The sequence below is a fragment of the Lissotriton vulgaris genome, chromosome 6, assembly GCF_964263255.1.
Source record: "Lissotriton vulgaris chromosome 6, aLisVul1.2, whole genome shotgun sequence".
Classification (NCBI taxonomy): Eukaryota; Metazoa; Chordata; class Amphibia; order Caudata; family Salamandridae; genus Lissotriton; species Lissotriton vulgaris.
The window spans coordinates 1,269,988,943-1,270,008,665 of NC_141694.1; positions in this window are offsets into that span (position 1 = coordinate 1,269,988,943).

Consider the following 19,723-nt stretch of genomic DNA (forward strand, 5'->3'; position numbering starts at 1 on the left):
CACAGGACTAAGTACCAAAGACGACCTCAAACAGGCCCTGCAGACTTGGGTGGAGACGGGAGCGTCGCCTCCACAAAACGAAAACATTATAATCACCGAGAACCTTGCAACCCCCGAGGAAGAGAGGAACCCGGGCCTCTCTCACGAGGAGGCCCTAGAACATAGGTCTTCAATCTATGGGGCGCGACCCCCAGGGGGGGCGTGGAGTCATTGGAAGGGGGTCGCGCATTCACCTGCCTCACTGCTGCCTCGAATCCAAAACGTTTACGTTTCGTTTTGGATTCGAACAAATTACATCTCTGGAGCCTCTCTGATTGCAGGACAGGGAAAAATAAGCCAATCAAAATGTGGATACGTCACCAATACCTGTCCTCCAATCAGAAAGACTGCAGCATACACATTAGGAAATGCCCGCGAACTTTGTACATAAAGATGGACCAGCACCTTCGCAATGCAGGCTGTATTTCCACTGAGTTCTGCGCCGTCACTGCTGCCTTTCACTGGATCCAGTTGTCTTTCTTGACCCTGGCAGCTTTCACCTCGTGTTCTTTTTTTAAAACTCCTCTTCGTGGCTCATTGCTGCCTCCGGGCTGGTTTCCAAGGTAACCCGAAGCTTCCAGGAATAATATGATGCCTTTGTCCAACTACAGTTGCCACACTTTCCCAAAAAAAGCGATGATTATTTGTTTATGAGTAAAGCATCCATGATTGCACCTTTCTTGATGTGGTGGTTTTTGTAGTACCAAAAACGTTATCACGTTGAGGAATCATTTAAAAACTGTCTGGGAGAGTTCATCTGAGGACAACCTTTTTTTTTTTGGTCAAAAAGTTCTAAATAGTAAATATTCACAATATATAAGACTGGTGGCCTCAATAGCGTCTCATGTCTTTTTATTACATGTAGTAGTATTTTTTAAATAGGTAAAATAACGTTTATTAAATTCACTAGGAGGTGCAATGAAATATTAGTGCAGATGTTGCAGAGAAAAGAGAGAATTCTAAAGGCACGGGAAAAGGACGCAGTCCTTGAAATTAACTCTGCAATTTGGAATGAAGCTTGTAACCACACTCTTAAAATAGTGCGTGATGCAAATTGCAGAAACCTGCAGCCAATGACTGATCTATAATATCCTTGTATATCTTCATAAATGTAAACAAGAGATCACAAATTCATGTCCCTGATGTCAAGGCTATGTAGACTGGATCCACATTCTATGTACTTTCCCAGTTCTCATCTATTAGCAGCAGGTTCTTATATATACTGGGCCAACTGTCTAGGTTTCGATCTAACACCGGAGGCAGTCTCAATATTCATAGGGTGTTCCACTTATAGATTCCACCTAAAGGAGGGCATTGGTTGTGTTTATAACTTCGCTAATCACTAGATTGGTGAGTATGGGCTCATGGAAACCTTAATGGCCTTCTGAATTTCAGCTCTGGTTAGAAACAGATAATTATGTCCTGCAAAGAAATGTATTTTAAAGATATTGGTGCAATACACATTAGAAAAATTACGACATTTGTAATTACAAAATTACGTTTTATTCATGTGTTTTGCAAAGAAACAAGATTCAAAAACATGGAGTATTTTAAATTGTGTAGTTCAAATGCTTCTATAAATGACAAGCAATGGAAGTACTATTTGCGGTAATACAGCAAAACATAAAAATGTTAAAACATTTAGTCAACCATGTAGATACAACTACAGTTTCAAAGCATAAGTATCTTCTCATGAGTAAAATCATAGCATTAGTCACCAAACGTGGCAAAGCACTAACTCTAGAAATATCCATTTAGTTCATTCTTAACTTGTTCATACCTCTTTTACTATTCTGACCCCCCCAAAACAAGCCTTTCTAAACCCTTCCCTTTCCGTCTCCCTTTTACTTATCCCAAGCCTCCTACTACTGCTATGAGTTCCAAAACATCCCTCCACTACCCTTCTCAATCCAAATAACATAATACCATATCCACCACTCAAATTACTTTCCTTTTTCGCTATACTAATTCACCACTAATCCGTTAAGGGTTCTGGTGAAGCGTGCTACTCCCTGAAAAAGTGCTTCGACACTTCGTCGGTGGTAATAAGCACTATATAAATGCAATTACAATACAATACAACATCTTTGACACACTGCAGCAGTGAATGCTTTGTGGATCATCAGTTCATATAGAACACATCCGCCATTTTGTTTGCAATGAGATTTTGTGTCCTAAACTAAGTACATGTGACTGTTGTCATTGTGGTTTTGAATACCGATGTGTGCCAAAACTGTTCTCTCGTGGCATCATTTTCCATGACTGGCCTATAAGTTTGTCAGCAATAAATAGTCATAAATCACCCTGGTACCAGGGAAGGGAGAAGGAGGAGACCATGGCGTGCGGTAAACAGCTGTCTGTCTCATGTCAAGGCCATGCTCTGACAGATTCTCTGTGTGTGCTAATTTGGAGGCGATTCAGCTCCTCGCCGACTGCCTGTGTGATCTTGAATGATCTAGTTTACCTGTCTGTTAGATTACTGGACTCTGGGTACAATGAACTTCACCCACAAAAAAGAAACAACTGTTGTCTTTTGGCTTCCATCTCTAGACGAGTGTGTTTTGCTACCTTTCACAACCTCTCTTCTCACCCTCACCCTGTGAAGAACCACAGTCGCCCACAAACCTTTGATTTCCTAAACACTGTTTAATACTATTTCTCCACTGTAAAATGATTTGCTGTGGCAATTGGGGGCGCTTTTGGTTGTCGATGATGATGAGTACCAAGTTCTACAATTTTTTGTCGGAGGGGGTCCTTACGCCTAACATTTTTTGACAGGGGGGTCCCGGCATCAAAAAGTTTGAAGACCTCTGCCCTAGAACGAGAGAGGAGCCGGCTCCACGAGTTGGAACTGGCTAGACTACGCTTAGATGGGGAACTGAAACTAGTAGAAAAAAAGATAGCCCTGGAACACCTACGATTACAGGGAGAACGGGAAGAGAAAAAAGCCAGAGGGAGTTGGAGGAGAAGAAACTCGCGTACGAACACGAGCGCGGTTTGAAGGAACTAGAAATTAGGAAACAAAACAAGGACCTCGGCGTCTCCGAAAACCAAAGCTCCACTCCCTCTGCGGACACTAAGGTCCACATCCCCAAAGATGTCGTCCGAGAGTACTACAAGAACAACGACATCCAGCAATGGTTTAAGGCCTACGAAGTAGCTATGACCTCCCACCGGGTTCCGCGAAAAGACTGGGGGGCCGGGTTGTGGGGGAGATTCATCAATGAGGGGAGAGATGCCCTGCTACAGCTCCCCGACGCTGAGATGACCTTATACGAACATATGAAAGCCGCCCTCCTCACTCGCTATGGGCTCACCCCCGAGATGTACCGGCAGCGATTCAGAGACTGTAAAAGGATCCCCGGTACCACCTGGGTAGAGTACGTGAACTTTTTTAGCAGAGCCCTAGAAGCGTGGATCAAGGGCAGCCAGGTCACCACATACGAACAATTGTTCGATCTCATCGTATGGGAACACCTCTCCAATAACTGTTTCATCGAACTAAGGCAGCATCTCCTCGACAGCAAACTGACCGAGCCCCGGAAACTCGCCATTGAAGCGGATCGATGGGAGAGCACCCGGGTCCCCCGAAACTGGGCGGGAGATCAAGGCCGAGGATCACAGGGGTCCCACCGTCCACGAGGAGGAGGAGGCCAGGGCCGGGGACGAGACACCGCAACGGTGCCTCTCCCTAGCACTCCCCCATCCCTGGCCGGGAGAGGAAGTCCCCCAGTACGGCCGGGATCCCGCTCGAACGTTACCTGCCACAAATGCCAGCAACCCGGTCATTACACCAATGACCCCAACTGTCGGAGAAACCAATCATCCAACCCCACGGGTCCGCTAAACCGCCAGATCAACGCCGTCTCCCTAGGGGAGGAACAAGGCGAAGAAGAAGTCGAAGACTGTGAACAGTACCAGCCCGAATGGGAACCCGCAGCCATGTCCCTGGTATGTCTGGGCGAAAGAGACATGATCCCACGGGCCCCCATCCCGGCCAAGACGCAGAAGTACAGCCAGTGGGTCACCATTAATGGACACCGGGCCGAAGCCCTCTTCGACACGGGAGCCAGCGTAACGGCCGTCCGTTGCCATCTGGTGACCCCGGATCTAATCCTGCCCAATGTGCTATGCCCAGTACGATCTGCGGATAACTCCGAAAGCCTGTGCCAGATGGCCCGCGTCCCCTTTGAATGGGGGGGAGTGTCGGTCATGCTGAAGATGACCGTCCGAGACGATGCCCCCATGGACTGCCTCCTCGGGAACAACCTCGAGAGCTCCCCCTGGGCTGCCGTTGAGCGGAGGGAGTGCCTGGGAATGCTTGGCCTCCCTGAATGGGTCTGTGCGACGACCCGATCCATGGCCGCCCACGCCATCCCCGACACCGAAGAACCCGAGTGGCCCGAACCTCCACCACCCGTAACCACTGAAGACACCGACCCGGAACCCGGTCCACCGGGGCCCCACGACGAAGAACCTGACCCGCTCCGCGACCTCCCAGAGCTGGCCCAGTGGCGCCAAGAAGGTGGCCCCACTCAAGAACAGTTCCGCCAGGAACAAAAAACGTGTCCCTCCCTCGAGGGGATCCGACAGCAAGCCGCAGCCCAGAGCGCAGGAGATGCCTTGGGGCTCACTGGATCTAATGGGACAATGAGCTCCTCTACAGTGAGCAGAAGATTGCCAAGCTAGGGGCCAGCCAGGTGCTGGTAGTCCCCCTCCGATTCAGAGACTTCCCCCTGAACCTGGCTCATGATGTGCCTCTCGCCGGGCACCTGGGGCAGGACAAAACTTACAGCCGCCTGGTGACCCACTTCTACTGGCCCAAGATGAGGAACGATGTGATCAACCACTGCCGAGCCTGCCCAACCTGCCAGGCCAGCGGGAAGAGCGGCCGAAAACTGAAAGTCCCCCTGCAACCTTCCCGGTCATCAACACTCCCTTTGAGCGGGTAGGGATTGACATTGTGGGGCCCCTGGAGCCCCGGACATCACAAGGTCACCAGTTCATACTCGTCCTGGTGGACCATGCCACCCGCTATCCCAAAGCCATCCCTCTCCGGACCGTGACAGCGCCCGTGGTGGGCCGAGCCCTGATGGGGATCTTCTCGCGGGTGGGCTTCCCCCGAGAAGTCGTCAGTGATCGGGGTACCAACTTCATCTCCAGATACATGAAGTCCCTCTGGCAACAGTGCGGGGTCACATACAAGTTCACGACCCCCTACCACCCGCAAGGGAACGGACTGGTCGAACGCTTCAATCGAACCCTCAAGGGGATGATCGTGGGTCTGGAAGAGCCCTTACGACGACAATGGCACGTGTTGCTACCCTGCCTCCTATTTGCCTACCGGGAGGTCCCACAGAAGTCCCTGGGGTTCAGCCACTTCAAATTATTGTATGGGCACCCCGTCCGGGGTCCCCTAAGTCTGGTCAAAGAAGGATGGGAGGTGACCCCCCAGAGTGCTCCTCCTGATGTGTACCGGTACCTCCTGACCCTACGGAACCAGACTCGGCGGTTCAGGGAACTTGCCAAAGCCAACCTCGAAGCCAGCCAAGAAGACATGAAACGGTGGTATGATCAAAACGCCTCATCCATCGAGTTCGAGCCGGGACAACAGGTCTGGGTCATGTCCCCGGTCGAACCCTGCGCCCTCCAAGACAAATGGACGGGGCCCTTTAAAGTGGTGGAGCGCAAGGGCCCTGTCACCTACCTGGTGGACATGGAGTCCCCAAGGAACCCCCTTCGGGTCCTCCATGCCAATCGACTCAAGCCTCACTTTGTTCGCTCAGAACTTAGTCTCCTGATGGCTACCGACAGTGGGGCTGAAGAGGACTCTGAGTCCCTACCCGACCTCCTGAAGAACCCTAGAAAAAGACGGCTCCGTGGAAGGAGTCAACCTCTCCTCCACCCTGACCCTACCACAACGCCAAGGCTGCCAAGACTTATTACAGCAATTTGCCGATCTATTCTCTCTCACCCCCGGGGTCACCCCATGGTGTCTCCACGATGTCGACACCGGGTGCGTGCCTGCATCCATTCAGAAGTATCCAAGATGCTGGCTCTGGGAGTGATCGAGCCCTCCGACAGCCCCTGGGCCAGACCGGTCGTGCTGGTCCCCAAGGCCGCCGCCCCTGGCGTCGCCCCCGAACTCAGATTTTGTGTGGACTTGAACGCCGTCACTCGAACAGACGCTCACCCCATCCCTCGGGCTGATGAGCTGATCGACCGCCTGGGGGCCGCCCGCTACCTGAGCACCTTCGACCTAACTGCAGGCTACTGGCAGATCGGCCTCACCCCGGGCGCCCAGGAGCGATCCGCCTTCTCCACCCCGGATGGCCACTACCACTTCAAGGTGATGCCCTTCGGGATGAAAAACTCCCCCGCCACGTTCCAGAGACTAGTGAATAAGGTGCTGGCGGGGCCCGAGGAGTTCAGCGCTGCCTACCTAGACGATATTGCGGTGTACAGTCTCCACTGGGCCGAACACCTCCAACACCACCTCCATGAAGTCTTGGCCGCCCTCCGACGGGCAGGGCTAACAATAAATGCCAGCAAGTGCCAAATCGGCCAAGGGTCCGTGACCTACCTGGGGCACCAGGTGGGAAGTGGCCAGGTGGCCCCCCTCCAACCCAAGATCGCCGCCATCCGGGCCTGGGAACCCCCGGTCACCCAAACAGAGGTCCGAGCCTTCCTGGGGCTCACAGGATATTACCGGTGCTTCGTGAAAGACTACGGCAGCATTGTGGGGCCCCTCACAGAACTCACATCAAAGAAACACCCACCGAAGGTACACTGGACACCGGAGTGTCGGGCCGCCTTTGAGACCCTCAAGACAGCAATGTGCACCGCCCCGTGCTCTAAGCCCCCGACTACAGCCGGGAATTCATAGTACAGACCGATACCTCCGATCACGGCGTCCGGGCAGTCCTCTCCCAAATCAATGCGGAGGGAGTTGACCAGCCAGTGGCCTTCATTAGCCGACGTCTGCTGGCCCGAGAACAACGCTGGAGCACCATTGAGCGGGAGGCCTTCGCCGTGGTGTGGGCCCTCAAGAAGCTCCGGCCCTACCTCTTCGGCACCCACTTCCGGGTACAAACTGATCACCGACTGATCACCGACCTCTGCAATGGCTGATGCAGATGCGAGGAGAAAATCCGAAGCTGTTGCGTTGGTCCATCTCCCTGCAAGGGATGGACTTCACTGTGGAGCATCGCCCCGGCAACGACCACGCCAACGCAGACGGCCCGCTTCTTCCGCCTCGGCGAGGAGAATACCCAAGACGATGGGTGACTCTCCCTGCCCTCAGCTGGGGGGGACGCATGTTGGACCTGGCCTCGTGGCGTGGTCCCACTCCTCCCGCATGGTGGATCCCGGACTACCTCGACCCCTGTTCCCCGGCTTAGAACGGCACCTTCCACCTGCCACGAGTGCCGCCCCTCCGGGCCGCCCCCAGTTCTCCCCCGACGGAACTCGACCTCATCTCCTCAACCCTCTCGGCTGGTCCGGACCCTTTCCCGGAACCTCATCTCCGGCCCAGCCGCCATCTTGGACCCTCCACGACCAGGCCTCGTGGCCTCAGCACGACCCCAGCTGCAGGCCCAGCAAAACCCGACATCGAGGCACCACAAGCCAACCAGGGGGTAAAGAGACCGTTTGACAAGTCAATGGGGGGAGACGTTTCGATGGACCCCCATCAGCCTGGTTTTGATCGCCCCAAGCCTCCCTGGGCGCTGGCTCCACCCCCCTGCTGGGTGTCTGGACTCGCCCATCCCGGACCCTCCGACCTCCAAGTGCGAGGGTCCAGACATCAAAGGGCCCCAGCCCTATAACTGGGGCAGCTCCAGAGCAGGAAGGCAGTTGTATCCTGGAGTCGAGAGACACCGAGACAAACTCATCTTCTTGCAACCATCCTTGGAGTCCTGCTGGCGCTGCCGCGGCTCATCTTCATGAACAATCCTTGGAGTCCTGCTGGCGCTGCCGCGGCTCATCTTCGTGAACCCTCCTTGGAGTCCTGCTGGCGCTGCCGCGGCTCATCTTCGTGAACCATCCTTGGAGTCCTGCTGGCGCTGCCGCGGCTCATCTTCGTGAACCATCCTTGGAGTTTCTGCTGGTACTGCCGCAGCTCATCTTCGTGAACCATCCCTGGAGTCCTGCTGGCGCTGCCGCGGCTCACCTTCGTGAATCATCCTTGGGGTCCTGCTGGCGCTGCCGCGACCCATACCAGAGAACCCTCCAGCTCGAGGATTGAGAGCTGTGCGTCAGGCATCCCTGTACCAGACCGGTACTAAGACTGTCCCGCTACCCCCTTCCCACAGAGACTAAGCCTAAGAGGGATCCCTGTATCCCGTTCCTTCTGTATTACTGCCATAGCCTGCTTAAGAATACCTATAAAAGTGCTAAGAACCTATTCTTGTGTGGAGTCTATCTGTAGGGGGGTGGTTGCTCGTTCGTACGATCCGAGGAGAGGGCCCTCAACAGGAGGCCTCTTCCCCTTGCTCGGCCGCCCTCAGGTTTCCCGTCTAACAAGAGGGTTATTCATCGGTGACACACATGTTTCAATTACACCTTGATATTCCAATTGTTCAAGGATTGCCGCGACTGAAGCCTTAGCTTCACGTCGTATGGGATATAGAGGTTGAGGCTGCGGCTGAGACCGTAAAGGAATTTCATGGCTCGGGGACAATTTATCCCAACCACATTGATTTCAGTACACCGCCAGCGCTAGAGCCAGAGCCCACTCTTCTGCAAAATGCAGCGCATCCTCTTTCGAGACTGTGTTCACGAAACTGGGGGGGATTACCTCCTCCCCTCGCGGAGCTGCGCGAACAAAAGGTGGGGTCCAGTCAGCCTCAGAAAGCAAAATGTCATACGTAGACAAAAGGTTTTCCCAAAATTCCCCTTTTATGGTTCGCTGTATGTCACCTTCGATTAACAGGACAATTTCAAAAAGTCTATCAGGGGGAGCAACTCTATTTCAGCTGTTTCTATCACAACATAAATATCAGTCGCTGTCACCTTCAGTAGTGGATGCATGGCCTCTCTCACTATGGTAATCTCCGCCGCGCTGTCCAGCAAGGTAAGAGCCCAGGTCAGATTCCGAAGCTGCGTTCTCACTATCTGTGGCATATCGATGCGCTCTTAAAGCCGCGACTTTCTTCGGCGTCGAGCCTTCCTGCTTTCCTGCACCGTTTTTAGGGCGGGGCTGGTCACATCCTAGCTGGCCACCCCGACCCCTGCCGCCCCCTCCACCACCGGTCGTCGAGGCCTATGAGTCCTGAAAGGAGCGAGGAGAGCGTTGATCAGAAACCTGAAATCGATCAGGAGATTTAATCATCGCGTGATCGCGCAAGTCATAAACATGTTCCGATTGCGCAGGCAACGGAGACGCAGGGCGAGAAACCTCTGTTTGTTGTTGTTGCTTTCCCTGTTTCTGCCAATTCTGTTTCTTGGACTTGGGCTGAACTTCCGTTTCCGAAGCTTCTCCCTGGGGTTGCTTTTTCTCCTTAACAGAAAAAGGCTTAAGACCCTTACTATTGCGACCCACGGTTTTATAAGCCGCCACAATAATTTTCGCTAATTGTCGGGGTTTCTCGGCATCGGGAAGCGCCGCCAAAGCGTTTGCAACGTGAAAGTTCACTGCATCCCCCTTGACATTAGCAAGGATGAGATCGCAAACCACATCAAAGGTGCCACACAGGCACATACCCAACTCAACCGCAGACTCCGGTCCGTGATCATCCTGAACACGTTTAAGGACCGTAGACAGCACAGCCATAGACGGAGTGCCGTAGCACCTCGCATAGACCGCTGCAAAAGTCTTACCCCAGGTCTCACAGTCAACGAGTTCAGGGGCCAAATCTTTCGTCAAACTAAGCGTTAGAATCTTTTTTTTTCACCAGGAGTCGTATTAGGAAATACAGCTTCCAGCTGGTCAAATTTCTCTGCAAGCCAGAAAGGAAAATCATCCTTATCCTGGGGTTTCTTGCCCATTACAGCATTGACTATCACTGGACTGAGTTTCAAACTACCCTGTCCAGCCGGAAGGGCCGCACCCCCCGGGGGACCACCCGGAAGATTACGGCCAATGTAGTGCACTAAGGCTTTAATCACGGCAATAGAGGCTACATGTAGTCTACGAAGTTCAGCTAGGTTACAATTGCTGTGTAGAGGATGAGGAGTAAATCCAGCCAAAACAGGCCAACTCGCGCCTGGAATGGAGAAAGGACCTAACCTCGGGGTGGTCAAAGAATGGGGTAGGGCGCCACCAAACCAAACTCGATGCTGCCAAACGTCAATAGGAACTTCCTGTGCCCTGTACGGAGTATATTCATTTGGTACAGCAGAGGAAGTGTATGTGTGGAACACACCAGAATTAGCGTCCACAGCCGGAAATGTCGCCCACGAATAAAACAGTTTGTATGGGCAAGCAGCATCCGCACTCACCACCATTATCACAGCCAAGCCCTCCAAAGGTACATTGTAAATCCGCAAATGATCGCGCACCACAGTCCACCGGATTGGCCATGACTGCACAGGAACGTAGAAAAACAAAGGAAACTTTGTAGCACAACTGGGTAGTAATTCAAGGAAACCATTTTAGTAAGAATCAAGCTTGAAAAGACCTATTTCACAAATAGGTAGGTTTGTTCCGACACCACTGTTTTCCAGAAACAACAGTGAAGGGGTTAAGGATTGAATGATATACTACTCGAGTGTCATGATATAAGGCCAACAACGTATGGGCGCCATGTAGCGGGAATTCTGTTCTCCTACAGAACTGTGCATAGAGATTTGGAACCTCAGTGAATTAGGATGGCCCAAAACTCACCTCAGTACCCAAAATCCCCTTACCGAGCTAGCTACAGTGTCTCATTGGTCATAACAAACTCCCAATGTTTAGACAAACCAGAACATGAACTTAGAATACCTCAGGTATCGTGGAACACATGAACACTCTTTCGCTATATAATCATTTCAAACCAGAACGTGGAGTAAATGAGGACACGTGCATATTTAAAATATTTATTTACCAATGCAGGGTTCTCAAACTCAGTATCTTATATAATACAAGCAAACATATTATAAGAAACAAAGTTATCAGCATAGTTACTAGTCCATAGAAAGCGAACGGTGACAGCATACTAAGATGCTGAAATGAATAGGAATTAACAACACCTATTTCTCACCCTCCCTAATTAGCATAGTATATTATATCTATGAAGGTCTCTTTTGGGTTTTAGCAGGGCGGGCCCATACCTCAAAATCTCAGTGGCAGAGGATCACATCATCTTCCACCATCTCTCTGCATGCGAAGCACCATCAAGTGTGTTACGTGTGTTTTCAGCAAAGCAATATAAAACCCGCTTAGAGCCAGATTTTGGCAGCAGCTGCATTTGTGTTATGTCTAGGAAGGTGCGAAGATCAGACCTCACAACAACAATGTGTCAAGTTATCCTTGGAGGCTTCAGCACTCACTGTGCAGACAGTGTACCAAGCAAAGCTGATATCAGAGCAATAACATATTATTTCTCAAGTAAATCACAACGTTCTTCTAGGTTGAACGCTAACATAACAATTATGTGTTGTGTGCAAAATGAAGCAAAAGGAAAATTGGCGTTTAAATATTTAATAAGCTCATGCTAACTTAACACAGTATATAGAAAAGAAGTAGCTATATGACACTCCCTTACTATTTAATCGGCTCCTTCCATTCATCCCTCTAAATCCACTTCATATATAGCAATGAGCAGATAGCTAAGATAGCAAATATTAAAATGGGTGTCAAAACAGTCCTCATTATCCCACTCCCTATGCCACGAAGCCAGCTACTAACTACGGAAAACCCTTTCCCAACTCTCTCACAGATATGTGTTTCTTCCAACTCCTTCAGATCTTTCAAAACTCCAGTAATATTTTTAAGATACTTAATAATTTCTTCACTCTTGTCAGGCACTACTGAACTCATAATATGTGACAGACTCTGTCTTCTTTTGCGAGTAAAGTATCTACAGCAAGCCGGTTCTGTAAAACCATGGCTGTAACCCACATATTCTGTATGAATCGCGGAAAATGCACCAGCTGTATTGCTGGCAAAGCGGCCCACTAGTATAGACAGCTTTCTAACCATTAGTTCAATTGGGAAACATCTTTTACCCTGCAGTCACAACAACGACCTGTCTTAACAACTGAGAGGAATATTCACAAGGACTTATCTCCAATTTATCCCGACCTTAACGCATCAAAAGTGGAGATAGATTTAACACCACATTCACAAGCAGGTGCAAACTGCAGACATTGCCAGTATTCTCGCGATAACTGCCCCAAAATTTATCACCACAGTAGACACCACCAACTAACCCTAATGAGAAGCAGAGTAGGCATTCCTGTGCAATAACACATGAAAAAAACCACACCACCACTTTCACAACGAACTGCCAGATCTGGAAGCGCAACAAAAACAGACGATAAGCCGGGGTAGCATCAGGGATTTAGCAGCTGCCTTTGACTGGTGCTAAACAGGATGACTACCCACATCGTGAAAGGGAGCCTAGCCAAGAGCCACAGATGCCATGGAGACAATGATCATGCAGCTCCAATACCCATTAGGGCTAAAACATCCCCTGCCATCAACCCCAGCACCCCCCAACCATCCCCTGTACATACACATACTATGCACGACACAAGACCCACAAAAACGCATGACTCACATTGCCAAAATAAATACACACATGTGTTGCCAGAAAAACGAGAAACAGTCACACAGCACTGAAGTAACAACCAAAAATTTCATTTAAATACAACATAAAACACCAAAGCGGTAGACTCCTGTTGGGTCATCAGGGACAATCTCAACGTCACAGCCTGAAAAATAAAGCTCAAAATCAGTGTGTCAAGCGCACATCAAAGGAGCGAGACACAGAGAAACAGACAAGGAAAGTAAGCCAGAGAGGGAAGGAAGGGAAGGGAGAGAGAGAGAGAGAGAGAGAGAGAGAGAGAGAGAGGGAAGGGAGAGAGAGTGAGAAGGAAAGAAAGGGAGAGAGAGAGAGAGGGACACTTCCGCCCCTGCGCACATAGGCCCCATTGTTCACCTGCTGCCACTCGTGTGTCCACCTGTAGGCACACCACGTGTCCATGCAAGCTCCAGGCCCCGGTCCGCCACCATGGCATGGTCCACATCATGCGGGCCTGCCTGGCGGCCCAGCAGGTTCCACACAGGCCGGTGAGTCTTGAGTCATCAATCGCGGAGACCACATCAGTGCACAAGTCATCAACGCAGGCTGCACACCCGCTCAGCTATTTCGCTGCCACGAACTCTGTGCAACGCCAGTCAGCGCCACGTGGTGGTAGGCCTGTGATGGCCGCAAGGCTTCGGATGCCACTAACACTGTGTAAAGCCAGTCAGCACCACGTTGTGGTAGGCCCGTGATGGACGCAAGGCTTCAGGTGCCACTAGCCCTGTGCCCAACAACTCACTGACCCTTTGGATGATGGACGCTCCGCAGTTCTCAATCATAGACACCACCGGCAGAGGGGAATGTGACGTTGTCGGCCCCTTATATTTGCGGGGTCACATGGTCTGTGACGCCTGTGCCAGATGAGTGTGGTGTGTGTGCAAACCCGCCATCAAGGAGTGGCCGTGACATGCTGACAACTAGACCAGTGACCTGCACACCACCAGCGAGTACGCCTGTGACAGGTAGCTATGTGGGCTCCCCCTCGGAGCGTAATCACAGATCGTGTCCTAGCAGTAACAAGGTATCCTCTTGAGCGTTCGTTGCCTTTGAACGCTTGAGAGGATACATTGTTGCCGCTAGGACATGCCGCGATATAGGCACAGTAGCCATATATAATGAAACTATCAAGCGACTGCTGACATCTTTGGGATCTGTGAATAGTGGACACAGATATCGCCCTGACGAAGCTCTTTGTAAGAACGAAACGCGTTGGCTGCCCAATGAAATTATATGAATAAAGAAGATTAAAAGAAAATGTTAAAAACATATCAATATTGAATGGGCATTTCTTAACCCCTTCGCTGCGGCGGCTATTCCACCGCAGCGCTAAGGGGGGGGGGCGGTCGCGTGGCGGTCCTGCGCTTGTGACGGAACCGCTCCGTCACGGCTCGCGGGTGAGCTGTGCTTGTGACGGAACGGTTCCGTCACGAACCCGCCCGCCCATTAATTAGTCAGCGCAGGCGTGGAATTCGCGCCGCGCAGGCGCGGCGAGCGGGCCATGACGGAACCGTTCCGTCACAAGCCCAGCTCACCCGTGGCTTGTGATGGAGCCGTTCCGTCACAAGCATGCAACGGGTTAATCCATTTGTATTTTTGTTACTCATGCGAGGTGGTGCAATCCACAGTGGGTAGAAGATTAGATTTTGATCATTGATATCGCTCCTTGAGGACAACAGGAGCAGTGGAAATGCACACCATGGGAGCTAGGAGCTCATAGACCAAGTCTTACTTTGGGAGGGCGAGCATGTTGCCATATGAGAGGTGCGTCACACACAAATTGGTTGTGTGTATTGTTGTGTTGTTCCATTGTTGGGTTGCTCAAGTTGCTTCTCTGTGGTTACTTTTGACTCATTCACCACAGATTCTGCACTTGCCTCAGACTGACTTTGAGACACTTGAGCACACTCTTCCCCCCCTCTGGTAATTCAGAGTGTTCTGGGGTTTGACTCTGCAAATTAGGGACTGTAGTCATCACTTCTTCACCAGTTTCGCTCACTCTTTGGTTGTGAAAATAATTTACCCATTTCGGAAGGCCACCACACTTCACAGGAGTGTTTGTCACCAGGATAACTTGGAAAAGGCCACAGCAGCAGGGCTCTAGAAAACGTTTCATGCTGTGTTTCTTCACATGGATCCAGTCTCCTTCGCTTAAATCATGACACAGTTCTTGGCTCCCAAGGAGAGTCGCTGCCTCAACTTGATAGACAGAATGCATTAAGTCAGCCACTACTTTGCAGTAGTCAAAAAGCATATCATCTGTAATATTTACAAGCTTAGCTTTCCCCTTGAGAAGTTTGTGAAGGGACAGTCACGTCCTCTGGTCAGGGATTCTTATTAGGCTCATTAGCACCAAGGGAAGGGAGTCAGGCCACTTGAGAGACGTGGGCGTGCACACTTTGACTAGAAGGGACTGCAGTGTCCCGTTGATCTGCTCAATGATACCAGATGCATCTGGGTTTTAACTACAATGAAGTTTTTGGTCCGCTTGCTGGCTTACACACAGCATGCTCATAATCTCATTATTAAAATGAGACCCACAGTTTGACTTCCAATAGACTGGCAGGCCAAACCCAGATAACAACTCTCTCAGCAACAGCTTGGCCACAGTGAGACTGTCATTTCTCTTGGTCAGGAATTAATCCACCCAACCAGAAAAAATGCACATCACTACTAAGATATAGTGGAACCTGTTGCACATAGACATCTCAACAAAATCAAATTGCATGCGATTGAGTGGGATGGAGCAAGAATTTGCATATGGGCAACTTGCTGGATGAATCCTCTCCTTTAATCTTAATAAGGTATTAATAATTGTTCGTCATACTAATTAACACAAATTTCGTACACAATGTAGAAGTGGCGGAAGCTTGCCTATGTATCTACTAACAAGTAATTGAATGAGACTAAAATGGCCGCTGGAAAAACGTGGGAAACAAATTGCGCATGCGCCAATTGCATGATGTCATAACGCTTGGAGGGAAAGTTTGCTTCTGCTCACTAATGCACAAAATGGCTGCTTCGGAACTCACATTCTAAGCATCTGCTGCACTTAAAACTAAAGTACATCTTACACTAAGTGCTAATGCATAAAGAATTATTTTGATCAAATGGGATTAGAGTAGAGATAAATGGTATACAGTGAGACTATTTTATTTGAGTTTAACTTCTTGTTTTTCAGACTTCTCTGTTAGTTCGTTATTGGGCCTAAATCGAGAGACGAGACTTAAACCCACGTGGGTAACTTGCTCAGACTCTGTAGACAGAAACCCTGGAGTCATGATCTCAAGCCTTGGAACGTGGTCAAGGACGAAATTTTCTCAGGGGGAAAAATTACGAAACATCCTGAGGACTCAATAAACAAATGTATACATGTAATATAATGTTTTTAAATAATATGAGAAATGGGTGGGAGTAAAGCTTGGGAGACATAAATTAAATGGGCGGGAACATAAGACAATGCTCCATAGAAAAGTATTGATTTTAATATGGTGTGACGATCATCTCCCTTGGTTTGTCCCACCAGAATACACAATTTATACAAGATTGAAACATTTAGGGGTGGAACATGTCACCAGAAGGTATAATTGGGATAGGCAGCAAATTGAAATAAGCTGATTTCTGCCAGAACGCTGAGAGATAGACATGCTGTCCGATTACAGATCAATTATCTGAAGCAGACTTAGAATTTTCAAACAAAATTTAGGAACAAGATTGCGGAAAAGGACAGAAGATACGAGGGACTAGGAACGAGTTGCGGAAGAATTGTCAAGGAGGGAACTAATAACTGAGAGTGGTTTCACGCTGACGCTGAATCCAGAAGGGTGATCTGTCCTGTCTTAATCCTGTCCTGAGCAGATACCTGGTATTTCGTGGGGCCAAACTCTTGGCCAGAGGGGTCTGATCTCACACCATCCTAGGTAAATATAAATGTATTGTGTCAATGTGCTTTTCTCTCTATCCCATCTTCCTGGGGTATTCATCATAAAAATTGTATTAGACTAATTTAGGTATTTGAAACTTACTTTTCCAGAATGATGGGGTTAACACTGTAATTTGTATTTGATTCACTATAATATCTTTAGATAAAAAAAATTTAAATTAGAACTGAGTCTGTGTATTTATTGAAATAAAAAGGTTAATGATTTAAGGTCATTAATTACCATCTCTAACTAAACTAAAATCGATCCATGAGTATGTAAGGGCTTAGTAATGAAAGTAGGTTCAAAATTCCTTAGGCAAACGAACATATAGGAAAGCCCTAAAATTAATTCCCAGGGAGGTTTATCAACTAGATACTGTAAGTAAGTATGGTAAATGCGCCCGAAAATAAGCGATTTAGTGATACTTGTCCGCAGGTTGGTGTCATGCTGGATCAGTTTGCTACTAGCAGAGGCATCGTTTTTATTAATCAGTCTGGTAATTAGTCAATTTGTTATAGATTTAAGTATTAACACATTTTGTTTGTAAATTGTTTTATGTTGTTGGAAATTCCTGGGCAATGTATAGCGGGTGATGAATGGAAATCACACTGCAGAGAGGTTACTCGTTGATTTATAGAAATTATTCGAGAAACAGTGGGAGTAATTGATAGTGAACAGTTTGCTGTTGAAATGTTGATGTTATATCACCTAGAAAGGGTAACAGGGTAGCAAGTTCTTCTAAGCTTGTGTGAAGAGTAAACGGAAGAGTTTTGCTTGTAATGATTGAAGAGTAAGCAGAAGGTTTTACTCGTAGTGTAAGAAATTAGGTGTCAGATTTTCAAAATCAACAGAGCAGCAAATGTATTTATGTTGTCATCTAAAACTTTTGTAAAAATTAAAAGAAAATAGGTTTTCGTATTACCTTATAAAGGGAGGGTCAGTTGCCGGACGTCACAAAGTTGTGTGCTGGAATTGGTCAGCGGGTGTGGAAAAGACGACAGGGTATTGTAAAGTTGAAGTTACTTGTCGCACTGACCTCATCAGGTGCTGCACTGGGATTGGTCGAGACAGCAGGCGTGTGAATTACGAAAGATTTGTAAAGGAGGGGTCAGTAGCAAGGAGTGAATACTGACATTACACTAAAAGCAGCGCTAGCATTGGTTAAATGTTTTGTACATATAAACCTGATTGGAGTAAAAGAATAAAAGCTCTAACAAGATTGGAGGACGAAGTGTAAACAAAAGTATGAATTAATTAGAAAGAAAATAAGAATTTTATGAGGAAAAACGATCCAACCTTAAAAGGGAATCGCCAGGATAGGAGACATCTAGATTTTGTTAGACAAGCATTCATAAGAAGAAGAACTTATAATATGTACGGAGAAAAAAGAAAAATTTCCTTTATGCACAAAATGAAGAATTATTTCAATAAAGATAACCCTGTTAAAACTAGAGAAGGAATTCTTAATCCACCGCCCCAGACACCAGCTTCAATTATGATGATGGAGAAGGGGTATCATACGTGTGTATGATTAAAAAAATTGGATTGAATCTACAAAAGGTGATGGAATATCGGCTTTTCTAGAACATGGTACATTTAATGGCAGAATCCTCTATATTTTAAGAAATAGGATGAATGAACTAGAACCCAGACCTAGATTAACCCAATACGACGCACTAGAGGAATGGGAAATGGAGGCATTTGACCGAGACAGAACTAGGAGTACTAGGGAACATAGAGGGTCCTATCCCAAGACATTACACATAAAGCGCGAAGATCGGATGAAACAATTGAGACAGGCAATGGTTGCAGAAGGATTGTATCCTGTAATAATGTCAGATGAGCAATCAGGAAGCAAGTGTACAAGGAAACTAAACCATGACAGGTTGTGGTGAATCTGAAGATGAGTTTATGGAAGAGATTTTAACAAAGAATCCTTCGCCATACCAGGAAAGACCCAATAAAAGTATACCAAGTGCTCCAGTTTTAGAAATGCCTTTGGTTCCGCAAGTATTACGTGATTCATTAAATGAGAACATTTAACAGGAAAAGGAAAGGGAAGCTATAAATAGGAATACAGAAGAATTAATAGAGAAAATAACTCAATTGAGTGTAAAGGCATTAACTATACCAATGACTATAGGTACCGTTGTCCCATTATATGGGGATAAAAGAATTTGTCCTAATCCACCAGTTATGACCACTTCTGTTAAAGAGCCAAGAAAAGAAGGTATAATAATTGAAGATCAAGGAATTGAATATGAGTCAGTAATATCATTAATGGACTTACCAATCAGGGAAAAAGTAAATGAAACCCCAAAGAGAGTTACACCAAATTGTTCACAAGAAATACGGATGGAAAATTCCACGGGAACTAGGAGTGCTACCCTAGTGTCACCAGAAGAATTAGAAAGATGGGCACAGGGAGTGGATAAAACAGTATCATCACCTAAAATTCTGGACATTTATAGATTAAAAATAGAACTTGAAGAAATGATAGCTCGAAATGTGGGAATAGACAGGCTAAATACATATTGTGAGGAAGAATTATTATTTGTATGCTGAAGCATAACCAGAAAAGTAAAACTATTTCATGAGAAATTAACAGAACTTGCTTCCGAAATGGAAATTAAAATAGGAAAATCGAAGGTATTTCAAAAACCCTATAGAGCAGAGTTCACTGACAAAGATTTGGAGAATATGAACATGTCAGGAAGGAAATTACAGAACAAAGAACTGATGACTATTTTACAGAAATGGGGAGAATTAGACAGGTGGAAGGCAAGGTGGACTAAAAAGAAGGAGAAAGCTCAAGCAAATTAAACTGCATGAGAGTACGTAAAAAGCAGAAAGATTGTGTCCTATGAGAGAAGTACCCGGAGGGGGATATATATATGTTCCATGGACAAGGCAGGATACTTTATCATTTACAAATGATTTCCCAAAATTGAAGGAGAAGCCTATAGAATGGTATAGACAAGTCGAAAGGTTTGTAAAGTTTTCTAAGGTTTTGCTGAAGGATCTGGATGGTTT